Genomic DNA, 25,235 nt, shown 5'->3' on the forward strand with positions numbered 1-25,235 from the left:
ATTATTTATTAGGCAGACCTATTCATGTCCTGAGAGCCTGTGACCTTAGCATCTATGAAAATCTAATCATGCTACAAACTATTTACTTTATCCAAAGACATAGAATTCTAGCAGGAAACACTGGATTTTGATTGATAGCTTTTAAGTTGGCCAAATATTCTTATATTCGATAAAAGTGGTCGCCACGATAACTGACAATGTTTTATAGATATAAAAACAAAATTTTTAAATAATGTGTTAATAGTTCATGTATCTTGAAAATAAAGCTATTCATTGGGGCCAAGCCCATGAATCACTAAGAAATTTTTAAATTAGTGACAGTTGTTCCTTAGTTTTTACAAAGCAGTGGTTCTAGGAATCCTTAGAATATTGCAATCCATGGACACTCAAGTGCCTTATTACAGTAGTGTAAGATATGCCTATAACTTCTTACATAATCTGAAGATCACTTATGAGACCTAATCCAATGTAAATATATGTTTTACTATATTATTTGGGGAGTAACAACAATAAAAAGTCTGTAAATACTTAGCACAGGCTCAATACTTCTTTCCATGTGTCTCTGATCTGGGATTCAGTAAACCTACAGATATGGAAGCCTGTCTGTGTCTTCTAGGAAAGCCTCAGATTTCTAAACTGCAGCAAAAAGCTTAATAAGTGTTATACTACATTTAAGTATTTTAAAGGTCATTGTTAATAATCAATTATTTAAATTTGGATTATTACTGTGGAAATATACACACAGTTTGAATCAATTTGCTTCAAAGTAAGTACTTCCTTTTGGAGATGCATTTTATATACTTCTCAGGACTATTTTTGATACGGTGTGTGTGTGTGTGTGTGTGTGTGTGTGTGTGTGTGTGTGTGTTCATGTGCATGTGCATGTTTGTGAATCAGCATGTGGAGGCCAGAGGACAACCTCTCAATTGTCATCCTCAGGAATGTGGTCTCTTTTCATATGTGTCTTTCACTAGCCTGGAGCCCACCAATTAGGCTAGACTGACTGCCAGCCAGTCCCAAGAGTCTTTCTGTCTCTGCTTCCTCTGAGCTGGGATTACAAGAATGTACCACAGCATCCAATATCTTTGCAGGGGTTCTTCAGCTCAAACTCAAGTACTCACGGTTATGAGACAAGCAGGTACCAAGTCCGCCATTTCCCTAGACCCTAGCTATTTGGTCTTTACATCATTTATTATTTCCAATTCACAGAAAAATAGCAAAAGCAAAACAATTTCGTCAAGACTCAGAAGCAAGAATGAAATTGAATAATTATCTCAAAATTCAGAAACTATCTTAAGTAGAGGAACCTGAGTAAGAGAGGTACATTTCTATGTATTAATATGGCTAGAATTCATATTTTACCTTAGCTACAAATATTTTGAAATGTAAATGTAATTTGTAGGAAAAAAATTACAGTTTGGGGAAAATCCAGTTAACAGATTCATACAATCATTCCTTCCTGCTTAACATATGATATCATTTGAAATCTTTTTTTCCAGTATTCTCATAGTTACCTGCCAAGAGCTGACACCACAGACGTGTTACCAACCACATGAGTGATGCATCAAGCAGCCCCGAATACCATAATAGGCAGTCATTGTTGTGATGGAAGTTCCTAGCATTATCTGGTGATTCTCAGATGACCAACTTCCACTTCTAGAATTTGAATGAGGCTCTAATGCAGGGAAAGCTAAAACAGTGAGTGTTTTCATTCAGTCTGGTCAAGAAGGAAGTAGAAAACTCTTGGTTTTCCTGAATGGTTAACGCTTCCCTGTCTTGCAGACAATTGTTAACCCCTTCTACACTTTTATAAGTGAAACAATGTACCTAACAAAAAGGATATGTTTTTCCTCCCATCCTCAATTAAAAAAACATGTTCTAGGTGCCATTTTAAAACCACAATAAAAGATGTAAATCTGTAAGTGCAGATAACACACATTAGTAAATCAAATATAATGATTCACTTCACTTAAGACAGTCCATGAATTCTGGAGTAATAAAGGAAGTCATTTCCAATGTCTAATACTAAAGTGATGCTCATTTCCTCTAATTCAGTGGAGGACTTAAATGTTCCCTTCTCCATCTTCGGGTGAACAACCATGTTTATGTCTGTTTTGTACCACTGCAAAATACACCAGGAGTCCAAGGACTTTGTTTTTAACCACAAATCAGTCCTCAGACTATGAGAAGATAGCAAGGACTTGAGGAATTAAAGATATACACGATAGGTTAATCTTCCAGTCAGAGCTAAAGAAAGTTGGTAAAAACATGATTATACAAAAAGATATATGTGATAAGTGAATCTTCGAATCAGAGCTAAACAAAGTTGATAAATATGATTATACAAAGTGATCTTATTTACAGAGACCTTCAATGATTCTGTGACATTTTAAATTAATCCAAAACTCTAGGGATAAGTTCTCCCACCTCCACTTACTTGAATTTGGTATGAACATATCTAACTATAATCTTAATGTGCTGTGTTCTGAGCTTTAGTTCTCCTGCTTTGAATCTATTTTTCCAGTGTCTGAGTGAACGTGAATGTCTTGTGTGGAGTTGGGAGAAGTGAGAGAGATCTACTTTTTCTCATCCTTCAATCCCAAGGCATTGTGTCCACACACTGTTCCCCCTGGATACTTACACCCTACGATAACAAGTCAGAAAACAAATTTGACCTAATGTAGCAAGGTTTCTCCTGGAAAGAAATACAGTTCCACATGGTAGAAGGAAAATGCCTCTGGTTATCAAGTCCTCAGAAAGATATACTAGCGCCTCTTCTACCAAGTCTTGTCAGAATGAGCCTTGTGAACAGAGTGAAGGATAGTCAAGGCAGATCTACAGGAAGCGAAACTATGTCATATTTGACACATTTAAAGCAAAGTCCAGAGAAGTTATAAATGTGGCTGAGATGGGATTTGGAGCTAAATAAATTTCTCAGGGAGTCATTGATAGATGCTAATCGGGAGTAGGATGAGTTAGCCTTCATAGTTCATCATATGCATTGTGGACAAGCTATGATGCCTGAACTGGAAAGCAGTCTTGCCTCTGTTCCCTTTCCAGTCAAAGAAGCATCAAGACAGTTAACTGCTGTAGCTCTTTCAGTCCCTGACTTTAACCATCATTTTCTTGATCTTCCTTATCCATTACTAATTATATGTTGAGTCTTCTGGAGTTTAACATGAAAACCTTTTTGAGAAGTCAATCATTCATATACAAGATATGATTTCCATCTTTACCTCCAAAGTCAGCAACTCTAAGAGTGGACTGATGCTGTTCCTACTGATCCTCCAATCTTCTCACAATAGCCCACATTTATGGAATAATTTTTAATGTGTGAAGCATTGTCCTATGTGCCTAACATATTCCTTCATTAAATCCCATAACACACTGCATGATTGAGATGTCTATTGACTACTGTTTTAGGAATGGAAAAATGAAAATATGCTAAAAATCAAGTACTTTGATCAAGCTCATGGTCAATGAAAGATGGAGCCAGGCTAAATGTCTTCTTTCTCAATTCCCTATATTCTATCACTCAGTCTTTCAGTTAGTGTCAAATTAAAGTCACCTAGTGACTAATGCAAGAAATCTAAAAACAATCTTTAATGGTTATTTTTTCTTATGACCTAAGACTTCTAACCATTTATTGTCTGTATTTTATCATTTTCTCTGAAAACTACCATTCCTTTTATTCACTCAGGTAACAATAATAATTTATTATTAACCAGTAAATGTAGTCCTTATCCTTCATCAAGGAAATTTCTTGATGAAACAGACAATTACAGAAAACCAAAACCAATCAAAGTCCAGAGATGTGGAGCCCAATCCCAGGGTCTACACCTACAAAACCCTCCTGTGCCTAAGGCTCAGAGAACAATGTGGAAGAAGGTGCAGAAAGATTGTAAAAGGCAGACGATCAGGGAGTTTGTTTTGAGTTTATATCTCCTAGTAATGTCAGAAGCTGTACCCGCAAAGCCTCCCCAACACAACTATATAAACATGAGCTGAACAAGGACGACAATAGACATGCCAAAATGGACAAGGGAAGGACCATGAGCCCTCAGCCCTACACAAAGAGCTACATGCAACTAAAGGTTGCTAAGAGTGGGAGAGACAGTCTTCTCCAGGGAAGGGCACACCAATTAGTTATCCAGTACCAGGTGGTCAGCCCTGAAAACATACACATGAGTAACGTTATACAGGGTGAGTGTGTTATGTTTAGAAATATATGTGTGTACACACACACATGCATGCAGGTAACAACAATTAATGAGAAAGAGGCCATGAATGTGAAGGAGAGCAAGGAGGTGAATGTGGGAGAGATAGGAGGAAGGAAAGGGAAAGGAAAATTATGTAATAATATTACAATTTCAAAAATAGAAAAATAACTTGTTGAAAAGAAAACTGATTCATCCCTTCAACAATTTCTAGAACGTATTTGTGTGTTAAGTTCCTTTCTAGGAGCTGGAAGTATACTAGTGATTCAAACAACATTCTACTTCAAGAATAAGCATAAATTCACAAAGAGAAGAAGAAACAAACCTCAAAACTATATATAAGTAACCCGTTGTAGTAACAAGACCTGGAGAATTTGCTCTGCTTTTAAGAGCAGAGGTCCAATGCTCTTGCAAATGATACGGGTTCAATGTCCAGTGTTCATATCAGGTGGCTAACAATTGCTTGTAACACTAACTCCAGCAGGGATCATGTCCCTCTGGTCTCCTCAGACCTCCATACTCACCTGTGCATATCTTCCCTGACAACACACACACACACACACACACACACACACACACACACACACACACAATTTAAAAAGAAAATTATTTTTACAGAGTTGTCAAGAAAAATGAAGTAAGGAAAAGAATTCAAGGAGAGAAGGTATGGTGACAAAAGGTGTTATTTGATAATAATAATCTGATCATTTCAGATCCCTACTAAATATTTGTCTATTGCTTCCCTTTCTCTTCAGATTAAACCTATAATCCTTATCATAACTAAGTCCAGCTGGAGTAACCATTTGATACCCATTCCCCTCTACTTTCAAATATTTCAGTCCTTGAAAGACTATCCAAAGCTAGGATTTCTCATTTCCTGATAGGGTAGTGATAAAAAACAAACAAACAAACACTAAACTGTAGCTTTTACTTTGTCTTTCCAGTCTCAGTCTGTTAATCAAGCATCTCAGTGTTCCAAAGCACAAGGCAGAGACAGCAGCCCCCTCTAAAGTTCAGTCTCTGACTTCAACTCCACAAAGGTATATGTTGCTAAAAAACTACTTTGAACAACAGCAAAATCATAGCATACATAACATGATGCTAGGAGAAAACATGAATTTTTTTTATATTTAAATGGTATTTTTAAGATTTGTTGCTCTATGTACTGATATAACCAGCAGACATTGATACAGATCAGTGGTTCTCAACATGTGGGTTGTGACTCCTTTGGGGATTGGACAACTCTTTCATACGGATCACCTGAGACCATAGGAAATAATAGGTATTTATATTAAAATCCATAATAGTAGCAAAATTACAGTTATGAAGTAACAACAAAAATAATTTTATGGTTGGGGCCAAAACAACATGAGGAACTGTGTTAAAGAGTCAAAACTTTAGGAAGTCTGAGAACCACTGATATAGATAATAATTTGTCGACAGAATGAAATCAAATGACACTTTTTGATTTCATAAATAGAGCCAAGTGAAATTCTATCAATAGATAACAAATTCTAAAACAATGGAGAAAATTATATAAGGCATACTGAGACTGCATCAAAAAAGAATGAAAAAAGAGTCCTTCTTCATGTGTAAAACTGAGAATGTTTAGAGACATGGTTTACATCATGTGTTTCTCTATACAACTTGACATTGATGACTTCCATTTTCCTGAAATTCCTTCTTTTCCTTGCTTTTAGCACACACAGAAAAGCCCCTTCTAACTTCTTTTTTGTAATTGCTCTGTTTTTTCTTTTCTTTTTCTTAAAAAAAAAAAAAAAAAAAAAAAAGCTTTCCATTGGGGTTGGAGAGATGGCTCAGTGGTTAAGAGCACTGACTGCTCTTCCAGAGGACCTGGGTTCAACTCCCAGCACCTAGGTGGCAGCTCACAACTGCCTGTAACTCCAGTTCCAGGGGATCTGGCACCCTCATACAGACATGCAGGAAAAACATGAATTACAGAAAATAAAAATAAAGTTTTTGAAAAGAAAGAGACTTTCCACTCAATTCTTCATATTTTTGTGTTGTGGGTGTGTGTAGTTTTGTATAAATATGTGTCCACATCAGTGTGTGTGTGTGTGTGTGCGCGCGCGCACACGCGCGTACATGTGAATCCCCAAGACTGAGGTATCAGAAATCATTCTCAATTGCCTTTTCACCCCATTTATTGAGGTAGGGTCTCTCAATCAAACCCAGAGTTTAGAGATATGAAACATCTAGTCTTGCTAGCCAGCACTTCTGGAGACTCTATCCCATCCTTCCAAAGGCTGGAATTACAGACTGTCTACCACACCCACAGGGCATTTGCATGGATCACCATTCTCGTCCTCACACTTGTTTGGCAATCATTTTAAGTGCTAAACCACCTCCTCAGCCCTTCATTTTCTTTCTTATAAACATAATCTTTCTGTCTTTGGTCTCAGGTTGTTTACGTAGTTTTATTTTCTCTCTTCCTTTAATGTCACCCCTGGATGCAGATAACTCACAAATCACAAGTCTTATCTACAACCTTTCTCCATAAACGTGAACCATATGTCTAAACCAACCATCCTTGCTCACTTCTTCCTGGGGTTTGTGTTTTACTCTAAACTCTGAAACCCCATTCATGACTTCAGCATCCTTTCTCTTGCTTTTCTTGTTTTCACTTTACTTTGGTTTGTTTTGAGGCAGCGTCTCCTGTACATAGGCTACCCTTGAACTCGCATCCCTCCTGCCTCCACTCCCAAGTGCTGAGATTTCAGGAATGAACAACCATGCCTGGACGATCATCCTTCTTCTTAATCTTACCTTTATTCTCCTTTGCACTATCCACTATTCCAGTGGGTTTACAAACAGAAGTTAGATGTCAGCTCATATTCCCACCCTAGCATGCGTCTCCTTATTCTGGTGTAGCCTTTTTCTCTTTCTCTCTAGTCCAACCAGCTCTATCAATATGGTATTTATCTCTGGAATAGCTGTCACCAACCACCCACTACTTTCTATCACTTAGTATTACCTCACAGCATATTATACCAATCTCATCATCAAAAACATATCAAGGGCATTCCTGTCCTGATTGATGTTCATTGTGTACTCTCTTTGTTCCAGGGATGCAGATCATTCCTTTATCATGTGTCCTTCTTCAGTCTTGATCTTATGGCCTTTCTCACATTACTTACATGCACATGCTCACGTTAGCCCCATCCACATGTTACCTCCACAGGAAAGACTTTTCACTACTACAACCAGAAAGACTCTTGTTCTCCTATGAAACAAAAGGCATTTCTCTGAATCTCTCTGGTGATGGTTTAGTATACTCTGTATTTTGAACAGTTCTTTGCATACATGCTGTCTTAGTCAGTGTTCCGTTGCTGTGAAGAGACACCATGACCATGGCAACTCTTATAAAAGAAAGCATTTAATTGGGGTTTGCTTACAGTTTCAGAGGTGCAGTCTATTATCTTCATAGCGGGGAGTATTTGCTAGACACAGGCAGACATGGCAGCTGAGATTTCTATATCCAAATCCGAAAGCAACAGGAAGAGAGAGCCACTAAAGCTGGCTTGGGCTTTTGAAACCTCAAAGCCCACCCCCAGTGACACACTTCCTCCAACAAGGTCACACCTACTCCACCAAGGCCAAACTTCCTAAGCCTTTCAAATAGTTCTATTCCCTGGTGACTAAGTACTCAAATATACGAGCCTGTGGGGGCCGTTCTTATTCAAACCATCATGCATGCCTTAGTTATTCCAGTAATTATTCAATACAGGATGATGTCCAATCCATCTTCACAAATTCCAGAAGCAGGGTAATAACTACCTGTGTGCCTGTATTTAGAAAAGAAGCGCACCCTAATGATATGTGAAATACTGCATTTTGTGGCAAGGGAACGTGTTTTCAAGGCTGAAAGGGTCTAGTTTACTCTTTACTCCCCCACTCACCAGCTATTCACCTCTCAGAAGTTTGCTAATTTTTTAAAGACACAATTTCTTTGTAAAATAGTATGATTTTACCTGTCAGGGTTTTTTTGGTAAGATTAAGTCAGGCAGTAATCATCAACTTGTGTGTATACATTCAATAGATTTTGGTCATAGTCTTCTCTTCAATATATTTGGAGCATATCTCTAAAGCTTTTCTTTATCTAAATTTTTCTTTCACCCATTGTAGGTGTGCAGTGTAACAACAGAACAGGAATGGAAGAGAAGGCTACCAAGCAGAAGGACCAACATTGTATTTTCTTCCTATTTTATTGGAGCAAATTTGAAGAAAACCAACTACTTTACCCAAGTAATCTGCTGCAGCTGGGAACTGTTAACAGAGTATTTTACACACGAGGCAAGGAGGGCGAAGGGAGAGGGTGAAAAGCAGTAACAAGTGTGTGGTGGTGAGGTACCTTATATCACCTCACGGAATTTCCACGTTAGTGGAGAGAAAGCCTAGACAGTGAAGTGAAGATGTTGCTGTCACCCTCCTTGTGACAAAGCTGGGGTGAAGGCTAGGACATTCTGACACCTACCCTCATGTCACCGTGGCCATGTTGGCGCACACACACCCCCTTACAGGAGACCCAGCATGAAGCTGGTTATTGCAATAGGCTGTCTTCTGGTAAATTTTAATCAGCTATAACAAGACTATGGCAATGATATTACAGAGGATCCTGAGAAAGAATAAGTTTGGTTATTTTGAGATAATGAATTATTCCTTTTAAAATTATTCCTTTTAAAAATATTTGAAAAATAATAAAAACATCTTGTATTTCAAAAGGAACTCCTGAATTATCATTACAGACTATTCTAATAAATCACTATAATAAATTAATTTCTCTCACAATATTTTTCTTGGTGTCATTTGGTAGGCCACATTCTATATAGAAAATATTTAGCACATTTGTTATAATTTTAAATCTATAGGTGCTTTTAATGTCTACACATCTTAAAAGTTGTTGATTATTAAATGTCAATACCACAGACATTCAATGTTATTGATAGCTTATGCCTATGATTATGCTTTTACTTTTCAAGCAATAACTGAATTTGGGTATGTCCTCAAAGAAAGGTTATACATGAATTTGAGTTCCATGTGACATAATTAAAGCAATGTCCACATGTCATGAAAGAGATCATTTCAAAATCCTGGTAACTTTTGAATAATTGCTAACTCATATGATGGGTTCATGGACGTGCTGATCTGATTAGGGTCTCAGAAACCACCCACTGGCAAGTCATGTTAAAATTGGGAAAAGACAGTAAAATAGTTGCTACAGCCATGCATTATGACATTAAAGACCATTTCTTAGCAAAATGCCCATTTACCTGTGGAAAACTTTTGGCATCTGTTGATTTAAATGATGAATGTTCAACCTGTTCTCCTTAACATTGTTCAACACAATTCCTAAAATTTTTGTGGTATTATCAATACATGTTTAACCATTTTCTTCTTTCCTACCTATTTATGTTCAATTCTTATGACATGAATACATTTCTCAATTCTCTCATCTTTTTACAGAATTATAGTCATTCTTGGGTTTGCCCTGTTTTGCAGATTAAATAACATAACAAGTACACAGTAACTAGAGTGTAATGCTAAGGAATGTATCAGACAAGGGCTAATTTGCCCATCCCCCATTTTGTGAAAGCTTAAATGCTGACACTTTTAATCCAATGACTATGCATTCCTAATATAGGAATGTTGACATCATTACATTACATTTCCAACTGCCCCTCATGTTTGGTCCCATACTGAAAGCTGATTTCTGCCAGAATTAAATCCTACAGCTAGTTATTACAGAATATAAATATATCTTATTCTGTCAATCTATGTACAGAATATGGTGATATTTTAATTTAAACTAATTAAAATATTTATTATGCAAATGACAAAAATATAAACTATAGACCCAACAAATAATTCAATTAGGATTTTTGAATCATCTAAAATTTTGTGTAATCAAAAGTCTATGTGGGGCTTAGGTAACACTCATAATGATTTTTTTAATTGACTTTCTGGAAAAACTGTGCATTAAATAGTGTCTCAAGGTATAATTTTTTATGGTCTATTAAGCATAACTCTCAAGGACCTTAAACACAACTAAATGAGGTGGAATTACTATTAACTTGTCCTTTAGGTTACCAAGTGCCCGGGCTATTCTAAGTAGTTATATCCGGAGTAGTATTTTATGACAGCTCATGACTTTCTGTGTTGAGCTTCCTTGACTTAAAATTTTTACGAGACTGAAAAGTGGCCTCTGAGATGGTGCCCAAAAAGTTGGATCATTATTCCTCACCCTTTAAGAAATAATGTCTCAGCAGGCTATATTTGAATCCCCGGAGCTCCAGAAGGCGTTAACAGAGTTTTTAACTAACCTCAGCCTGGAACCTATTGTGAAACATCTCAGGTACCTGGAACAATGGTGCTTAATGGACAGACAGCCAGCCAGGAAGAAAAGGCTGCCAGATCATGAAATAACCCCACAGCTAGCCAACAGTAGTAGGTACAAAGAATTGCCAACACAAAACGAATTGGGGGGGGGGGATGCATTTACATAAAACCACCTGCAGTGAAAACGGATAGAAGGTCAGTCCTGATGGAGCAATTGCTCTCTCCACACTGGAATATAAATTAGCAAGAAAATAAACTGCAGAGTGCATTTCTCTTACATCCAAGCTTCTTGTTAGATTACTGCTTTGCCTAACTTTACCTTTTTTTTTTTTAAGAAAATCCACAAGAATGGAGATTTGACAGCTGTCTTTCATAAGCATGACCCAATGACTGAAATGGTGAGGAATACTTCTCCCTAACTTCCCATGCCCAGTTGATCATGAAACTGCAGAACTGACTAGTATAAGTAAACACAAACCAGGAAACAATCTATAAAGTCCATGAAAACATGTTGGTGAGTCTCCTTTGTCATGTCAAGCAAGTCTCAACTGCATCAAGTGTGTCTCCTGAAAAACAGTCTACAGTTTAAACCAAATTTATCCTTTCTACATTAAGAAATACAAAGATGCATGACCTTTGAAAACTATGTGATTTGGACTGTGTATATATGGGATCTGATCAATTCTGGGAGAGATCCCCTGTGGCATTCTACAGGCTCCACTGTTCTCTCCATTTTGTTGATGTTTTCAAAACCAAGTCATGCAATGAGAGAAATAAATGACAAAGATTATGAATCTATAAATATTATAATGCTTAGCTGCTGTATTTTAAACATGTGAAAGTTAATGGGATCCATCTGCAGCGATGTATTGTTAAGCGATGTATTTCCCTATGGCCACTTTTACACCAGATACTAGAGCATGCATAATAATTAACAGTATCAAGTGTAATGGGGCATACATATTAGGCAGGTCATATAAATATTTATAGTCACTATTTCTTAGAACTATTAAAAAATCTGATTTATTTTCTTTTTCCCTTATTACCCTGGTAACATGCATTCCCTGTGTTTTTCTTCAGCAACATGCTAAATACATTATCTGATGTGATAGATGATCCTCATTGTCAACTTGAGAGGATTTGGTATCATCCCAGAGACACACCTCTGAGCAGGTCTGTGAAGGTTTTTCAAGAGATGTTGAACAGAGGGAAGAAGGGAAGGACCTCATGAATGTGGGTGCCGCCATCGTACAGTCAGGGGCCCAGGACTGAATCCAAAGGGAATAGAAAGCCAGCTAAGCACCAGGAGACTCACTGTGACCAGCTACCTCACATTCCTACAGCCAGAAGCAGAGGTCTTTTCACAATCAGCTCTTCCCTGCCAGGATGGACCACACCCTCTAATGATTAGCCTAAGTAATTCCTTCTTTCCATAAGTTCCTTTGCTCAGGTATTTTCGCAGATATTTTCTTGGTCTTTTTTCTCACCCATTAGATTCTAAATACACCTGGATTGTTTTATCCATGATGCTTATTGATGAAAAGTAAGTGGGAATCAACCAACCATCAGTTGTGGGTGAAACTCCACAGCATGGGCTAGAAGTTGCCTGTATGATGACAGAGTGGGGACAACCACAAGTGGCAATTAGGCAGCTACATTAATGTCAGCAAGGCTAGGATGCTGATAATGGAAAGAGACAGGAGAGAGTGAAGAAGTACTGATAACAGCGTCCTCAAACTCTGCAATGTGAGGAGACAAAAATAATGAGAATAATGAAGTTTAATGAAGATGACAAGGAGATTGAAAGGCCAACACTGAGGAAGCACCAAGATGTGAATGTCAATCTCAGTGTAATGATATTTCCAGGAAAACAATGGCAGCTCCTTCTCCTCACATAGCCTCCTTGTGTTCATTATTAGCTATAGTATTTGGTAAATGGCAACTTTCCCAAATTAAATTGCTTTAATTCTATTGGAGAATGAGAAAGCTTAAAGCTACAGCAATTGGCAAGCGTCAGTGCACTGTAAAATAGGTTTCAGACACTGAATAACCACAGATTGATCTCAAAGAAAGATTCCCAATACTCTTATAAAAGATAACCTAAGGACAAACCTAGAGATTATAAATGGAAACTGAAATTGGATGTGTGTGTGTGTGTGTGTGTGTGTGTGTGTGTGTGTGTGTGTATAAATAATCAAACATTGTAAGATTTAGTAGTTCAAACGTTTTTGGTTGGAGCACAAATGAGGAAAACAAACACATATGGTTTTTCCAGATATTTCAGAATTCTTACGATCTAAATGATAAATTACTATTGATATATCATAATTTAAATATATATCTTTGAAAACATATTGCTTGCAACTTACAAAATATTATTTATGTGTTCTCCCATCTGAAAGTTCTGGAAGAAGATATTAATTTCTTTCCTGAGACTTGCTTTCTGGACTCTTACATACATTCCCAATGATCTCAACTGTATCCATCAGTATTTGTTTTGTTATCAAAAGTCCTTTTGTCTAATGGAGCGATAATTAGTGTATTATAAGTAAAGGTTTTTCTCTTCTGACTTCATACTTCCTATAATCTCCAAGAGGCTATATCTATAAATCCTAAGAACATAATTGGGTGTACTGGATCAGAAATTAGTCATACTTTCTTTGCAGCACCAGTGGGGATGGTGTGTTACTCATTCGTGATGGTATCTATTAAACAAAATACTCTCTTTAAAGCTTCTCAATGTGTTTTTATTGAACTGCTGGCTGTCTTCCAGAGGAATAGACCATTCCAAGAAAGCATTCTGAGACTCTTGGTTTTATTTGTAAGTAACTTTTCTCCAAATGACCCTTCAATTTTTAGAGTATCCAATCCCAGGATACTCCTGCTAAATAGCCCCAACAGGACAACCCCCTCAAATATTCCCAAATGACCCACTGTAACCTGACTCCTTTCCTACCTCGCCTTGCATATCAGGGCAGACAATAGTCAAAGCAAAGGCATTTGCTTCTGAGCTTCCTTTCTTTGGAAATCAAAAGGCCTAATCTGTGAAACATTCCAAGGTCAGAGAACCAAAGATTTCAGCTTGAAATATACAGTCCTTTTGCTTGTATTTTAAAGCCCAAGTCCCCTTTCAACAGTGGGTTTCATTTCTGTCAGAACCACAGCTATCGTATGTCTTGTATACTGAAATAAAATTATATGTATTAGAATATTAGCTATGTGTTTGGAAAACAAACCTGTGACCGTATATTGAAAAGTTAATGTGTGTAAATGTACATTTGTAAGGGTATTGCATGAACAACTGTGATTTCATGAGGAAATTTTCTATTGGTGTTATAATATTTAAGATGGTAATTAACTAGTAGCAAACTACAAACCAAACAAAAGTAGTAACTTTCCTAGATCTGACAATTAGATTCTTGAGAATTTCAATATTTAATAATATTATAGTTAAAAGATCCCTTATTTATAAACAAACTTTCTTCAAAAGATAAATAGATTAATCACTTATGACAAATGCTGTATAGATTCATTGTAATTGGGACAGAAAACTGATTTCTTCATGTAGAATTGTCACACTGAAGCTTGTGGTAGACCTAACCCCTCATAATACATGCCATTAGCAATTGCCTATCAGTGATTTTTCATAGATTTTTCCATAGATTTCCAAAATAACCTTGAGTGAATGCTTGCACTGTTAAAACCTACTAAATCAGTCCTGGCTTCCTATGGAAAGCCAAGGGACCTTAACTCACCTTACTATTTTCTGACTCAAAGATCTCCCCAGCTACTCACATGAGGGAACAGAGCTCTACAACACCTAACTTCCCAGTCCCTGGATCTGTCACAGCATACATCATCACATCATCGTGATCTTGATCTCATGGGTGTGTTTACATCTATGCTCAAACTATAAATCCGTGAGGCTGAAGAGGAATCTGTCTGTTTAAGCTGTGTCATTGTGGCCAAACCTGTTCTCATCATGAGGGGGACACTCAACAATAAAGGAATACTACTAAAGAAATGAAGAAATAAATGGATGTATATCCTCTCAAAAATCAAAACTCATGTACTACACCTTTTTCATTGTCTGGGATGCTTATTGTTCTCCAGATTTGTACATAGGTTTCCTGTGATCTTATGTGCATCCTTAAAAATCCAAGAAAAAAATAGGACCAGTGAGATGGCTCAGTGGGTAAAGTACTTGTCATGTGAGCATTAGGACTGGAGTTCAGATCCCAACACCCACAGCAATGTCAGATAAGACAGGCAGCCTGTCCATCTTCCCAGCATTTGGAAGGTGGGATCCTGAGAGGAAATCTGCTGGTTAGATTAGATGAATTGGCAAGGTCTGAGTTGAAGTGAGAGATTCTGCCTCAATGGACAAGGTGGAGAGCAATTGAGAAGGATACTCAATATAAGCCTCTGATCTTTGCATGTGTACGTGTGACACACACACACACACACACACACACACACACACACACATTCAAACACACAGGGACAAAAAACTTGGGAGAAACACTAAGAAACAATGAACATAAGTAGGCATTGTTTCTTATCTAATGATCTCAGTGTGCGTTCTAGAATATACGAATAGAATTTATATGATTTTCAGATTCTTATACTGGTAAGTGATTGAGTAGTTGAAAAAAAAAACATCTTTTAAAGGTTTTGAGTAACATTATTAGGATCTGTCACTAAAAACAGTTTGACACACATGCTTAAGGCAGCTTATCTAGACAAATGATTATTGACATAATTTCAATGTAATATGGTACTTTCAAATTCTCTCATGGAGAATATTTAACTATTTCTTTATATTCCATTTCATTCTACCAAAAAGTTGAAGTCTATAATAAACTGTGCATTTATTATTTTAGAAAACAGTAGGCAAGACCTTTTTTATTTTCTTCTTGGAGATAACTAAAATTAATTGAATCAGAACTTAAGATGACTGAAGAGGCAAAATGTCTAAATGTTATAATAAAATTGAACTATTCACCAAACCAGAACAAGCCAGATCGGAGGATCAATCAACTTTTCTGCTTCTCCCGATGGCTGCAGTCCCCCTCTCAGAATAATGGAGTGTTCACATCTTTGATAGGTAATTATACTGGACTACTGTTTGGCAATCACCCAGCTCCCTGGCCGAGGGGCAGAGCATTTTGTTTGATGGTTCATCACCAAGACCTCACTAGCGAGATAGCGTAGATCACAATTCTACTACTGAGAAAGTAAAAAGCTGAGATTCAGCCCAACCCACCAGCAAAAAGTTTCACTTAAAAATAGAACACTTAGGTAAAGAGAAACAAAAGGAGGGATAAAGACCAGCAGTATTTTTAAATCAAATATCAAGTAGGAGAACTTTTTATCCTTTTCATTTTTATTATAAAACCATGTGTTATCTACTTTAACTCTAGATTTTTTATTCTTTTCACTTTTATTATAAAGCCATGTGTTACCTGCTGCAGGCCACAGGAATATATCAGAAGAACTCAGCTGGTTATGGCAAAGTCACTACCTGGAGGAATCAGGGAATTCCTCCAGAGGAAGCCAAATCCCAAAGAGTTTTTGGTGTTACTTGGCTTGTTATATATCAGCTGTATTCTGTTATAAAAATCATGTGTGCCTTCATAGTTTTCCCAATTGATTTTTTCCTAAGAAGGGCTAAGAATGTGCACTGATCACTCTCTAGACATACACATTCCAGGCATTTGGAGAACAGCCTCAGGAAAGGCTTTCTCTGGAATCAGATATCTCCCCTAGCCATTTTCAAGGACTAAAGGAGACACCACCCAGGTGGTCACCCAACTTCCAAGGACTAACAGTGATAACCACCCACAGGCAAGTCTCCCGACTTAAGGTAAATTCCACAAGGAGACACCGCCCAGGTGGTCACCCAATTTCCGAGGACTAACAATGGTAACAGCCCACATACAAGTCTACTGACGTTAGGTAAATTCCACAAGGAGACACCGCCTAGGTCAGGTGGACGTTAAGTAATAGCTTTACACAATTTAGCTCGGACCCTCCTTTTATATACTGGGACTTCCAGGGCAGAGGACGGAGAAGAGAAAAGAGAATGGAAGAACTACATGGGTAAGAACTTGAGAGGAACAAACTGAGATGGGGAAGAACTAGATTGAAGGGCTAAAAGAGAGGACTAGAGGAACGAGATGGAAGATGAGGAAGAGCCAGATGGGGAAGAACAAGATGAGGAAGAGCCAGATGAGAGAGAAGGAGATGGGAGAGGAGCTGATAGGGGAAAGAACTAGATAGATGAGAACCCAGAAGGGACAGAACTGGATGAAGGAATTAACATAGAACCTAGAGGGGACAGTAGATAAATATAGAGAAATCAGGCAAGAAAGGAGCTAGACATGAGAGCAGAATAGAAGCTGTGTAGAGAGAGAACTGTCACAGAATAATAAAGTGTATGAACTAAGGAGTTTCATGTACATAGATTCATTTCTTCTCATCAAAGATTAATTATCAGCTGGTTGTAGATTCTTCCCGGATCCTGGGAGGGAACTATCGAGGGGTAGGACCCCAATAGTCCCCGACAGTTACCCACCTTAACTCTTCTGTTCAACACAGTAATTTAGCTTAAAACCATAGGAATGGCATCTACAGTGGAGTAAGTATAAATAAACTCATGCCAGGTTAGGGGTTAAAGTTTGAATAGAGAGTTTTTATCAAACTGGAGCAACTGTTTTTCTTCATGTAAATATCTAGATAAAAGTTGTTCATGTAATACTAATTTTATTTTGTGGAAAATACTGAGTCACACATCAGCCTTATACAATTGAAAATTTGAGTTTTTAAAAATGTATATTAAGGGGGCTGGAAAGATGGCTCTTAAAGGTTAAGAGCACTGAATGCTCTTCTGGAGGACCCGGGTTCAATTCCCAGCACCCACATGACAGCTCACAACTGTCTGTAAGTCCAATTCCAGGGGATCTGATGCCAATGCACATAAAATAAAGTTAAATTTTTTAAAAGTGTATATTAAAAATGCATGCTAATTGTATTCCTCATTAAATCCTGGAGGAGGATTGGGGAAAGTAAGTATTGAACATCAGAACCCAGTAAAAGAGCCACAGATGGCAGCCCAGACACTGCCACACGCTGAAGTTAACAAGATTGAACTCATGACGACATTTACCTAAAAAGCCAATCATAGGCCAGGGGAATGAACTCCCCTCTACTTGAAATTGAGGCTTTTAAAAATATTCAGAAATCATTTGGATGTTCTGTTCTTGTGTCTCTCCCTGGAAATAACCTCTTTCCTGGTAATCTTCCAGACAATGTGCGAGAGTGATTTTGAAAGTGGTGTCACTGCAGTCCCCTCAAAGCTCAGCCAAGTTCCCTGTCCTTTGCGCCACCCCCCAAGCATTTTAGTGCCTGTTTCTCCGATCACAGAGTCATTCTGTAACTTGCTAACTTACTACCTGTTTCTTCTAAGAGCTCCAGTTCCTGCCTTTGCGTCTTTGGTACTTACTACAATTTCTGGCTCATAACAGGGGCACAATGTATTTATTTTAAATTAAGGAGTGCTACTCCATGAAAAGCTATGTCTTTTGACTATGATAATAAAAGAAAACTCAAATCTGTGAGAACAGAATCTAAGACGACATAACTTCTCTAACTACATGTAGGAAAGTCATTGACCTACAATTACCCATTGCCTCAGGGCTATCTTAATAGAGATGTCTCTTGCTACACTAAGAAGCCCCTTATTTGGAGGATGTATTTTTAGTGTTCTAACCATGGCTCTGGCCTTTAATGTCCCTACTATCCTGGGATCCTTGTGGCTTGTCTGTTTTGGGCAGGAGTTCCAGATATGCTACTTTCTCTCTGAATCAAGATGTTGGTAAACTGATCAATTAGTTCTATGAGTTGTAGCAAAGCATTTATCTTCTGAAGTTCCTTCCTTATGCAGCAATCATGGGGAGAGGCTGGGATGTGGAAGAGCAGAACGTACAATAGGACTCACTTGGGAACACACTTGAGCAGCAAAAGAGCTCTCCAATCTGACATCATCTCCTCACTACCTGTCAAAAGCTTCATAACTGCCAATAACACTCAGAATAAAGCCCTGTCTGTAGAGGTAAAATCTGTCATGGGGAAGTCATCTTTGCAGACCTCCATCTCAGGATGATATCGGTCTCAGTGGTCCAGCCAAACTCCTAGATGCCTCCATGCTAGCAGTCGCACATTTCCTGACTTTCTTCATGGACACTGGCATCACCTCCACAGCAGTCATATGTCCCTAAAACATGCCATGTTTCTTGCCTACCTTTTACAATAGGCCATGAAACAGAGTTCTGTGTATGCTGTACTGTGAGTGCCCAGCTTGGTGCCTTGTGTCTAATATCATGTCATAAGTTTCCAGGATGAATAAATTACTGCCTGGAAAGTCCTGCCTGACAGCCATTCAAGTTCCTGAATTACCAGTTGGCCATTATGTCTATTGACTAAACATGCATATACCATGGCAAATTCTTCCACCATTATTGGAAAAATAAGCCATGCTGTGGTCAATTTAGTAAGTGCAAAGGAAGATATGATATCAATTTTGGAGTATACAACAGACATAATAACCTTTTTAAAATTTTAGTAATGTTCATATGGCTTTTTCTTCACAATAGATACAAGAGAACCACATTTGTGAGGTGAAAAAGAAAAAACAAGTTCATAAATATGCATGGAATAAAGGCCTGTAAAGTTACAAAGCTGAATAGTAAATTAGGATCTGAGCTTGCTGTATTTTGTAAATAATAGGGAAGAAAAAAAACACATCAGCATCTACTCAAAAATTGATAAGTTTGTTAGGAGCATAGGAGTGATAATATCAAGGAAGTAGTTTGAATTTGGCAATTTAATTATTTGAAAAATTGAAAACAGTATATTAACTCAAATTAGAAAAAAATGTTTTTACAAAGCATATAAATAACAAGAGGCATGTTGCTAATGCAATGCATGAGATACTATATTTTCATACCCCCATCCCATCTATCCTTCCTGTTTCTTGCTCCTGAAATCAGACATGCATTACAGAACAACAACAAAAAAATTATATGTGTTGAACACAGGTGACAACACATAATGCTTTACATTTCAACAAGTGAACTTGCTCAGTAGTAGGAGGCCATAATAAATACGTGATACAATGTGGAATGAATATAATGATGGGAATAAAGAGAGGAAATGAGCTGGGAGTGCAACTCTGTAGTGTGATTGCCTAGTAAGCAAGAAGTCCTGGGCTCCGTCTCCAGCACTACATAAAAAGAGGCGTGCTAGCAGACATGGTGGTGTGTGCCTGCCATTCTATCACTCAGGAGGCGGAGGCAGGATGATCAAAGTCAGAAGTTCCAGGACACCTTCCCTAAATAGAAGTACAAGGCTAGCTTGGGTTATGTGAGACATTGTCTCAAGAATAGCAGGAGAGGGTTTTAGAGAGATGGCTGATCTGTTAAGAATGCTTGTTATTCTTCCAGAGGACCCAAATTCAGTTCCAGTCCCTAGGCTGGATGGGTCACAATTGACTAACTCTAGCGTTAGGGGATCTGACACTCCCTCCTGGCCTCTATGGTCACGGGCAAACACTTGGCATATGCACACACACACACACACACACACACACACACACACACACACACACAACAAACAAACAATATCTTTTAATCCTGAAAAAAAGAACAGAAACGATAACTATACTGTATATTAAACCAAGATGAAAATGATTCAACAACGTCCTTATATGATGCTCTTCAAGAGATAATGACCTCAAGGAACACTAGAAACAACTGCATCTCAATGGATTCTCACAAAAAAAAAAAAAAATTAAGCTTTCATTGAAACAAATTGATTTCTCGTAGCCTTGCTTAAACAGCAAGGAACTCCAATGAGAAAGGTGATGGTGACATCACTAGTCAAGGAGTGTGCAATCGCAGTGACAGAGGGAGGGAGTGACCTAGCCCACAGTACTAGTTTACCATACAAGATCATCATAACAGTGCTGACCTAACTCTGACTGTCTGGGTTGTAGTCAGTCTGGTAGCCAACAACTGATGTTGTTCACAATTGCAAAGGTTCAATAACAAGGCCTAAAAGACAAGTACAACTAGTAATACAAAAGGATAGATGACTTCAAAATAATGACATCATTTTATAAATTCTCATCAAGTAGTTTCAGTAATATCATGTTCCATAAAAGGATATCCAAACTTTCAGATAATTATAGAACATAAATCACCAAATACTAGGCTTAATTTTTAATACATGAGATTCCTTGTTTTCTACAATATATTAGATATACTAATGTTTAGCCAATATTTACACTATCTATGACACCCTGAAGGCATGGGAATAGTAGAAAAATATTCCTGCAAATTTATAATCTAAAAGATAGAAATGGAAAAGGGTTGATGATTTGTATAGGTAACAAAACATTACTGCATCAGAAATAGCACAAAATTTACATCTCATACAAACTAGGTATAAAAAGTTCTAATCCATTTATACAAGATAAATGTTTCAACCAAAACTATGTAAATCCACGAATATACAATTTACTAATGAATGCAAAGTTTGATCTCATCATTAATAAGGAACGACAAACTAAAAATAATAGAAATAGTCGTTTATTGCTAGAATAACTGAATGGCAGGGTAGGGATGTTCTTTAGTATTGATCTTATAATGTAAACAAATCAACCCATCTTGGCAGAAATTTGCAGCATGTATTAAACCATGTGCATAACCAATAAACTCTCTTCCTAGGAATTTTCCAGAAGAAAACCATTTAGAGTACTCTACTTCACAGTAGGGTGGCTAAGGATAATGACAGTGCATTGTGCATCTCAAAGAGACAGAAGAGAAGACATTCAGATGCATGGTTCAAGGGGATAGTGTATACTTAACATTAATGAGGTCATGGGCTATATTCCAAGTGTTACCCTAAGTCCCCCAAAACAAAACAACACAAAAAAAAGAGAGTGAAAGAGAACAAAAGAATGTTGAATATTGTCAACACAAAGCTCTGACAAATGTATGAGATTGTTAAATTTACCCTGAGTAGACTATTACAAAATATGTACCTGTATGAAAACATCACAGTGATACCCAAGAAATAAATGCACTTACTAGTTATTTAATAAAATAAAACAAATACAAGGAAAACAACCAAGAAAGTATAGCATAGGATGTAGCAAACAAATATGTTCCTAAGAACAATTGTTCACACTTCTTATCGGAGGATTATGTGTAACAATCTGCTTTAATTCTTATATTAATTACAAAAATCACAAGGAACAGAATCAAGAATCCAAATCATATTCCTATCATTCTGAATTCTTAATAACCAATTTATAAAATAAAATAATTAATTTCACTTTAAGAAAAACAAACTATTCTTCCTGGGCAGTGGTGGTTCACGCCTTTAATCCCAGCACTTGGGAGGCAGAGATAGGTGGATCTCTGTGAGTTTGAGGCCAGCCTGGTCTACAGATCGAGTTCCAGGACAGGCTCCAAAGCCACAGAGAAACTCTGTCTTGAAAAAAAAAGAAAAAATAACTGTTCTGTTCTAGGACAAAATATAGAGCACCAGTGGCAGAGAACTGAGAAGAGACCAAGATCCCTAAAAGAAACAGGAAACGTGCTACAGTCAGTTAGAACTGTAGTCACCACAAAGATCCTTTGCAATCCCATATCCTCAAATAAATTAAAATGATATACATATATAAAACTTTCATTCACATAACTGCTAAATTAAAAATGAACATAATTTAGAGCTATGGTACACACAGTGAACTATTTCTGAGTCAACTGAAATCTATAGCATTGTCCAAATTGTTGAGCCATCATCAGATACTCAAACTGGATTTCAATAACATTCGATGGACTTCAGGGAGGCCACCACTGAGATTCAGAAACCTTTTCTGGAGAGCTGCAATTTTTACAGGAGCACACACACACACACACACACACACACACACACACACACACATACACACACACACACACTGTTCCATATAGGGGGAAAAGCCCTGAATGCTGCTCAGAGATAGATCCAAGTTAGCATTCTAGTGTCATAACTGGCCCAACCAATCTTCACAAATCAGATATGGGAGTCGCCATGGTAGCAGAAACAATGTCTTAGAGTCACACAGCAGACTAAGTGCCTTCTCCAAATCACAGTCCCAATAAGAATGGAGTGGAAAGAGAGTGATGGCATAGAAAAGGAACAGAATTATTGACTTCTGGCAAATTCCTTTTTTTTTTTTTTGTTTCATCTTTACTGCTATGTCTCCCTCTTACAATTATTAAAAAAAAAAGTTACAGGTTAGGTAAGAAAGAAAATAACTTTCTTTGCTAAGGTTTCCCCTTACTTCCATCAGAGACTGACATAGGGATAGCAAATAAATTTTAATTTACCCACACCTTCTGCTTTTGATGAACTGCCAAGAACACCATGCCCAAAGGGACTCTGAATGGCTGTACTAATTATATTAATTATGGATGTCTATGTGTAAGCTCAAGAGAAAGTAGGGATTGCTTACAATTTGATTGTATTCTTTGCTGGCATTTAAATCTACTATATTTCTATTCTGGCTTAAATACATCCTCAATTGTCATCTTCTTTTCATAGGAACATAAGCAAAAGAATATGTCTGGTGATGGTGTCTTCTAATTAATATTAACTGAGACAGTAACTGTGCTAAAAAAAAAAAAAACACAGAAGTAAGAAGTAGACAAAAAGATTTATCTGGGTTGTAAGCAGGGAATACAATTCTACAGCCCTCACTCCATGTGAGTTAAGAAACTAGATTTCTATGTTTTCCAGAAACCTCTGAGAGGTCTTTTGTAGACAAAATAAGAAATTACTAATATAAAAAGAGACAATATACAGTGCCTTTGAAAGACGAAGCTTTATTTTGTCACGCTAATTGTCATTTTCAAAGAATGTTCAAAAATGGTTAGATGAGTCTCCTAGGCCAAAGGGAAAAGGATGGTGTTTAGATTCGATCTGGGTTTGAGTTTCAGCTCTGCCATTGGGCATTTCACGTGTTCATGTCCATATTCGGCAAAAATTTACTGAGAACTACAGGTTATAGGAAAGTACAATCAAAATGTTTCTTAAAGTCTACAGTACATTTTAATATTGTGCTAACAAGTAGCAAAGTAGAACATGTCAAAGGATGAGGCTCAGTGGCAGGAGGGAGAAGCTAGCAGTGGGGTACTCCCTCCCATCTGTACTTAGAAAGGTACACCCTACTTCTTTATATGGTTATTCTGGGGTTATGGTGTGAATTCTTTTACTCACCCATTCCTCTACTCAAGCTGAAGATGACTGGATCCAGCATCTCAACACTGCTTAGACCATGTTCTTTTGATGGGGAAGTTACGACTCTAACAGTATCAGTGGACATTCACAAAGCCAGAGAAAGCTCTTATATGAAGTTGGTGTGGTTTTACAGCATCCATACTGGACATGAATTCAGAAACTCTGCTTGGATGGGAGCTATCCCCTGGGAAGCCTTTCAGATAACCACAAGCATCTGAGACCCCGATCCTGGCTAATCACTAGCAGGTTAGCCTCATGGAGCACAGCACAGACTAACAGCAGAGGAATGTGAAGTCTGCTCTTACAGAATTTTAAACATAAAGCAAAACACAGAGTGTATTTTTTTCCTTATCTGAATTAATGACACATTATCAGTTTGGTGAGAAAATCTGAACTAGAATTAATGTGCTTCCAGATATATGACATAGCTTAAAAATACATTTGCCACTGACTCTGTGCAGAGAGACTGTATAGTCTTAGAATGCAATCAACCTCATGCAGTATAATTAACCATCTATCAAAACATCTGAAGACACTGGAAATATCTTACATTATTTTATTTGTACTGAATTGGCAATTAACTCAGCTCAATAAATCCGACTCTATCCCCAAAACACCTATAATAAGATAAACAACATGTATTTGAGTAAAAAATGGAAAATAATTTTATACTAATATATTTTATTCATCTCATATATCTATATAACAAGTATTATAAAATTTTGAAATCAGTTTCTTTCTACTTTTCATTCTAGGATGTTAGGCCACATAAATAATGGGTTCAGATGTTCTTCCCAGGTGTAATGGAATAGTGACTTCCCACTCTGTTTTTTATAAAGAACAGGTAACTCAGAATGCCTTAGACACTGAATGCTACCTAACATGCTGAGATTTTTCCCCCAAGAAAATAAGTTAATAAGCATTGGTAGATTTCCCACATTTAAGGAAACAAGAAATTTTGATCTTGGACAAGTACTTAGTCTTACCTGGAAAGAAATATTTTCATCTACAAATTGAAAAAGAGTTGACTATACTCTTCTATAATTCCAATTTAATATCACACAGCTGTAATAACGGACTGAAAATGAGTACTTAATGAAAAAATCACCTTAAAGTTAAAAAATTCATATGTAACAGAAATGGTTGTGTCACACAGGGGTGGCAGGCAAGCCTGTAGTAGTCAGAAAACACAATAGTCTTCAACTGACATCTTTTCCTTTTAAAAATCTTGGCTCTCTGAAATGAAGTAGTTCCTACAAAGTTCTCTTTTAGTACTAATTTCAGTTTGTTTTGCTAAGTTATTTTTTAATC

The 25,235-nt window shown here is 37.2% G+C and overlaps 1 protein-coding gene across 2 annotated transcripts in view; it reads right to left on the reverse strand.

Moving 5' to 3' along the window:
• The window catches only part of Zfhx4 (zinc finger homeobox 4), a 160,170-nt gene that overhangs the window by 89,922 nt on the left and 45,013 nt on the right, over positions 1-25,235 (reverse strand). The gene's annotated exons all lie outside the window — the stretch shown is intronic.

This window comes from Peromyscus eremicus, chromosome 2 (genome assembly GCF_949786415.1).
Source record: "Peromyscus eremicus chromosome 2, PerEre_H2_v1, whole genome shotgun sequence".
NCBI lineage: Eukaryota > Metazoa > Chordata > Mammalia > Rodentia > Cricetidae > Peromyscus > Peromyscus eremicus.